General features: G+C 45.9%; 1 pseudogene; it reads right to left on the bottom strand.

Annotated features, from left to right (window-relative positions):
• Positions 1-2147: 2147 nt before the first annotated feature.
• Positions 2148-5026, bottom strand: LOC127298904 (FBD-associated F-box protein At5g60610-like; annotated as a pseudogene).
• Positions 5027-6343: the final 1317 nt, after the last annotated feature.

Below are 6343 nucleotides of genomic sequence, written 5' to 3'. Positions count from 1 at the left end.
ATTCTGAACTGATGTATGAATTGCTTACTGCAGGGCAGTCAACTATCAACTTTGTCTCCAAGAGCAGAACCCATAAAATAAGTGAGGCATCCATGGAACATGAGTTTGTAAAAGAGCAGAAAGCTTACAGAAGCATGCACTGATTCCAAGCAAAAGACATGTAAAATTGCAAGTTCATATATTGACACGTCAGTATTTCAGGGTTCCAAAAGATAACAAGCTGGAGTACAAGCCTTTAACAAATCACGTCCACATATACAAACAATGATCAAGAGGGTATCTCACTAGAGGCTCATCAAACCAATGAATAACATGTTAGCATTCTTGAACCACATGATTGCTAATCCAAGAGTTTATTCAGATCAAATGGTATGAGAAAGTCAGGAACTCATTCTTTTTGTCTAAGAATTGTACATGAAACTGATTAGTAGATTGTGAAACAATGCAAAACAGAAATCAGATATAATTTCCCCTAAACCCTAAAGCAAAAGTAAATATAGTACGAGTAGACACATGACACAGATAAACTTAAAATGACGTCTAATAAATGTATCATGCCAGATGTTGAAAAATGGTCCTTTTTTCCTATGTTCTTGCAGTTTGTCGGATAATTCCTAACTACAGTCAGGGTGTTCCATTGACAATGGAAATGTCTTTCCGCTTCACGCAAATAAAATAACTAGTAGAACACTAACTAATTCTTTTTACCAAAAAAACAAGAATAATTAAGAAGATATATGTAATTACTGGTGAAGCAAAAATAATCTGTAAAACAAAAACGAAATAGCAGATGGGATAAAATGGCATGTAGACCAAAAATCATAAGATCTAAGTTCATCTCACCAATTCACTTATCAGGAGATAAATTCAAAAAACATATAGCCACAATTCTAACTTCGAGATAAGAGAAGGAATATATGATGTGAGCTTTGCTTGACTGTCACATACGAAACCAGAAACCTTGGTGATTTGCAGAAACAGTAAAAGCAGAAATAAGAGATAGGCAAAACCGTGCATTGTGCAAAATTCACGAACATCAGGGGAAAATGCACCTCCCTGATTACAAATTTGAAAATATGATGTCACCTGGTTTGGGTTTCCCGCTTTCACATACATGATAGGACTGGTGCCTAACAGCAAGAGCAACCAAAATAGGATGCTTATCATTCAGAGTGCAAAATCAAAAATAGGGATCAGAAAAACTATCTATGTGCAGCTCTCGATCACACCAAAACAGGCAGAAAATTCTATCCTTCCACACTAACCACCCAAAATAACATTATTATATTAACCGAACGAGATCTAACTTCAGGCCAAATATCAATCCCTGCAGCAGAGCAAAGAAAAGTCTGAAAGAGCAAGCATCAAAACATGTAACTTTAGACCACATACATAACATCAAGTATGCATTCTGCCAAACAAAGCTAAAGTTTACCTTAATTATTTGATGAAAGAGACAATTTCAAGACAATAAGATACAACATATTATGTCCATAAAAATTACAAAAAAATGACAGTGATCAAAACACAGTGGAGAGTGTCCAAACTGATCAAAAAACTGTAAAGCTAATTTTCCAAAAAATAAGAATAATACTTAAAGCTAACCATACACATCAATTATCATGCAAAAGTCCTGTGAATGCGATTCACCTAAAGACTACTAATATTTAGCTACTGAAACACTGAGAAGGGGTTCTCATCAAATGCACAGGTCATTGCTTAATGATCTGAATGCTAGAGAACTATTTGCAATTATGGCCTTCTTGAACCACATCACTATTACCCAGCATGCCATTAAACTGAAAGCATAATACAGAGTCTGGATTTCTTTATCTAAAAAGACCGGTGCAATTTGTCACTTGCGCCATGTAGCGCAGGAGGGAATTAAATGTATGCAGTATGAACTGTAGACATTGTGGATCATAAGTTGGACAGTACAGAGGAAAAATCAAATTCTGCAATAAACATTCTCTGATTAATTCCGAATAAGTAAATCCCCTGGCAGAGTTCTCGGAACACAAAGCAACATGAGAGTCAATAGAAGTAGATGCTGTTAAGGTTCCAGGATAATATGAACTACAAAGAAACATTAACGCACACGACCAAGTAGAGTTTGAAGAAAACACAACAAGATAAGCAACAAGAACTCACCAAAAGAACAAATCCAGCCTCAACATCTATATATGTGCAAATGGATCAGTTAAATCCAACTCATAAAAAAGGTTGATACACCAATAATTGCGGACAAATCTATGAGTCGTAAAGTAAAACGGAGCATCACTGAAAACCCTGTTGACTAGCTAAACCTTCCTGCGATGTTCTGCCAAAAATTCCTCATTGTTATTCCTGGTTCTGATGCCAAGTTCCATCAACTCTAGCAATCTTGCGTTCAAGACAAAGAATGCAACAAAGTTAATTTGCAACTTGATGCCCCGATACCTTTCCAACACTGCTGTCTTCAAACGGGTGTCAAGACATCTGATCACTTTCTAGTGTCTACGGCACCACAAACTGTTTGGCCTTAATTCAGATGTCTGAAAAGAACATAGGAAACATAAAACAAAGATTAACCACTTCCGTAGAGAGAGTGAATGTTTATGTTCATTACTTGAGTAAAAGAGGAAGTTCCAGAAGACAGTAAGATATAACATGATATGTCCATGAATATTGACAGTTATCAGAACACATATTACACTAGTGATTGTCCAAACTGACGAAAAATTGGAAAGCTAACTCTCCAAACAAACAAGAGAAATAAATAAAGCTAACTGTATGTATCACTTATCGTAAACGCATCCTGTGAATGTGATTCGCCTCAAGGCCACTCAAATTTATCTAGTACCATGCTCAGAAGGATAGCTTGAAATCCATAGGTCATTTCTTAATGACCTCAACACTAGAGAAGTATATCCAAGAATGTCATAGTGGATTTGACACTTGTGCTGTTCAGTGCTAGGGAAAATAGAAATAATATGTGTAGTACAAATTCTAAACATTCTAGATAATAAGTTGCACAGCACATGACAAAATCAAATTCCAGAATATTAGATAAAAACATCCTCAAAACCATTAATTCGAAACAGCTAATCCCCTAGCACATATCTCAGGGACACAAAGCAATCAGTACGAATTTTAGACAGTAAGTAGGACTTGATGGTGTTAAGGTTCCCATAGTACAGAAACACTACAAGCACAAGAACTAATAGAGTCTGAAGAAAGTACAGACAAGATACTCGCCGAAAGAACCAATCCAGCTTTTCAACATCTATGTAAATGCGAATGGATCAGTTAAATCCAGTTTACGGAAGTAGTGATATACCAATAATTGCGTATGTATCTGTCAGTCGTGAAATAAAACTGAGCATCTGTGGAAACCCTGTTCTCTAGCTGAAGCTTCCTGCGTTGTTCTGCCAAGAACTCCTCAGAGTTGTCCGTGGTTCTGATGCCAAGTGTCATCACCTCTAGCAATCTCGCGTGCAACACAAAGAATGTCAGAAAGCTAACTTGTGACTTGGTGCCCCGATAGTGTTCCAACACAATTGTCTTGAGAGGGATGTCAAGATATCTGATAAGCTTCTGCTTCTTGCGGAGACGCCACACATTTGTTGGCCCTGATTGAAATGAGTGAAAAGAGCACTGACAAGAATAAAAAAATAAAAATAAAATGAGCATTTCACAACATAAGAGATGAACAGAGCAAGTTGAAGTATCAATCATCACCTCGATGTATAACTTCTCCAGGCACGGAAAGAATCCCATCAACTGAATCACCGCATCCAAACTAAGAACATGCGTATCAACAGCCAAAACCTTGACAGTCCGCACCACCTCCGTCAGGCTATCAGCGCACAATCCCTTTAACAAGCATGTAGGAGAACATCAGGAAATTACAAGTGCAGAAGAAATGCAAGCCATCAGAAGGCTCGTAGTAAGGGAAGAAGTCAGAAGGCATTGCTACGATGCTGCTACCTGAATAACCGCTGAGCCAAACGAGATTTTGGTGAAGTTGGAAAGGTAGCGCAGGGTCTCCAATTTAGGTGCGGAGATCACCGATATATGGAGGCCATGGCCACCATGATCATTTTCATCAAGGTGGAGCAGCCTCTTAAGACATGGGGCATTCTCAACGACGAGTTCCTCGAGCTTGAGCTCCTTATACCATATACACCTAACATGCACACCTATGCTTGTAAGGCTAAGGGAGTTGATGCGGACGCAACGGAAGCCAAAGCTGCAGTTAATCAGCAAGCGCTCGAGAGCTGGACACCCGGCGATCATGTGGTGCAACGAACACTCGGAGACTTTGACGCTTTCAAGCGCGAGCTGCTTAAGCTGGGGGAACCGAAGCCCTTGAACGGTGCTGTCATGGAGGTTGCAGTTTGCAATGGTGGCAACACGAAGGGTGGTGGAGAGGCGGGAGATGTATGACGCCATTGGATAAACTAGGTGGCGGGATAAAGATACACCAAGCTCTTGTAGATTGCGGAGGGCGGCTGAGCGGAGCCACTGGTCCACGGCAGCGTTCATGCGGAGCAACTCGTCCTTTGTAGCATCTATGCGCATGAAGTCGCGTATGTCGACCCAGAAGCGTCGGCCGGGCCCTGGGTGCGAGGTAAGGATGTGTGATACGACGTCGGGGAGTTGAAGCCGGCGCTTGACGAGGCCACGGCAGTCGAGGTTGAGAGGGGCGGAGCACCAGAGGTGGCGCCACCGGCGGGCGAGGATGTGGGTGCTTTAGGCGTCCTTGGTGGGGAGAAGGGTGATGATCTCACCGAGGAGGTCGTCGGGGAGGTCGCTGATGACGTCGACGTCGACGTCGACGCCTCCTCCATCTTCACCCGCTCCGGGAGGATCACCCGCCTCCATTTCCATGAGGCGCAGCGCAGCGGTAGCTAGGGTTTAGCTGATGGGGGCACAAGGTCGCGGAAGCAAGAGGGGCAGCGGATGGAGCGACGACGATGGCCCGGAATCGCGAGGAGTGGGTATGGGCGGAGGAGGAGGCAAGCGGCGCCGCCGTGGGGGCGGCCGGCGGCGGTGCGGTGCCGGTGCGGTCGGGTGGAAACGGAACAGGAATGCGCGATTTGTCGAAACCAGAAACGGAATGGGGATTTTTCTACGCGGTACGAATTCTAAACATTCTGGAAACGGAACAGCCCACACCAACTATTTTCCTTAGGAAAACGCTTCCCTTCCCCCGGACGATCCATCGTCCTGATCGTCCTGGTCTAGCGCGCGCCACGCGTCCCCCCAGCGTGTCAAACAAATCAAAGCTGTCATCTGCGGGTCCCACCCCGTGCATATGGTCCTTATCTCCTTCCTCCCATCCCGTGGCCATCTCCCCCAAATCATGTCTTCCCTTCCCATCAGAAAACTCAATTCACGGAAATTCATGGAGAGAGTGAGTTCGCACCGTCCTTCGCCTCGCCGACCATGCTGCCACATGAGCCACCGTCCTAGCTAACTCCGGCACCACCTCTCGGGAGCCACCACCGGCCCCGCATCTGCCCTCATACCCCATCGCGGAGGGTGGCGCAGACGAGCGGAGGGAGGCACGGGCACATGGCCGCGGAGGAGGAAGTCACCACGCCGAGCTCGCCCCTACCTCACGCGCGAGGTCGTGGCTTTCGCTGTCGCCGCCCGTGAATGCTTCAAAGCCGGCGCCGGAGCTGCAAAGGGCTGACGCCAGAGCTGCAACCAGCCATGGCGATGTCGGCCGCCGCCGCTGCTACATGCGACCGCCGTTGTTGCTACATCAAGCTACCGGTGTTGCTACATGCCGGCGCCGCCGTTGCTACATAGGGACGACGACGTGCTACATGCAGCCGCCGCTGTGCTACATCAGGCAGTCGCCGCAGCTACATTCGACCTCCGGTGTTGCTACATAGCGGTGCTGCCATTGCTACATCAGGCCACCGGCTTGGTACAAGCGGCGGCCGCCGTGCTACATGCGACCGCTGGCGTCGCTACACCACGCCGTCGTCGTTGCTACATCAGGCCACCGGCGTGCTACATGCGGCCGCCGCCGTTGCTACAAGCCGGTGCCGCCTTCGCTACATCAGGTCGTTGGCGTGCTCCATAACGACGCCACCGTCTCTACATTACGCCGCCGTTGTTGCTACATGCCAGAGTCGCCGGTGATGCTTCCCGCCGGCGCCGGTGATACTGCGAGCGGGCGGCGCTACCGAGTGTCCGGCAGTGCTGCCGGCGAGAGCGGGGGCGAGGTGTGCGGGGATCCCACTGGCAGGTTCCCTCGTGGGTTAACTTTTTGGCAGCACCCTCGTGGGTTACTTCTACTTATTTTTTTTTCGTTTTCCTTGAAAGAGTTGACCGGAGATGGATAGTC

This window comes from Lolium perenne, chromosome 5 (assembly GCF_019359855.2).
Source record: "Lolium perenne isolate Kyuss_39 chromosome 5, Kyuss_2.0, whole genome shotgun sequence".
In the NCBI taxonomy this organism is placed as follows: Eukaryota; Viridiplantae; Streptophyta; class Magnoliopsida; order Poales; family Poaceae; genus Lolium; species Lolium perenne.
This window is presented reverse-complemented; position numbering and strand designations above follow the sequence as displayed.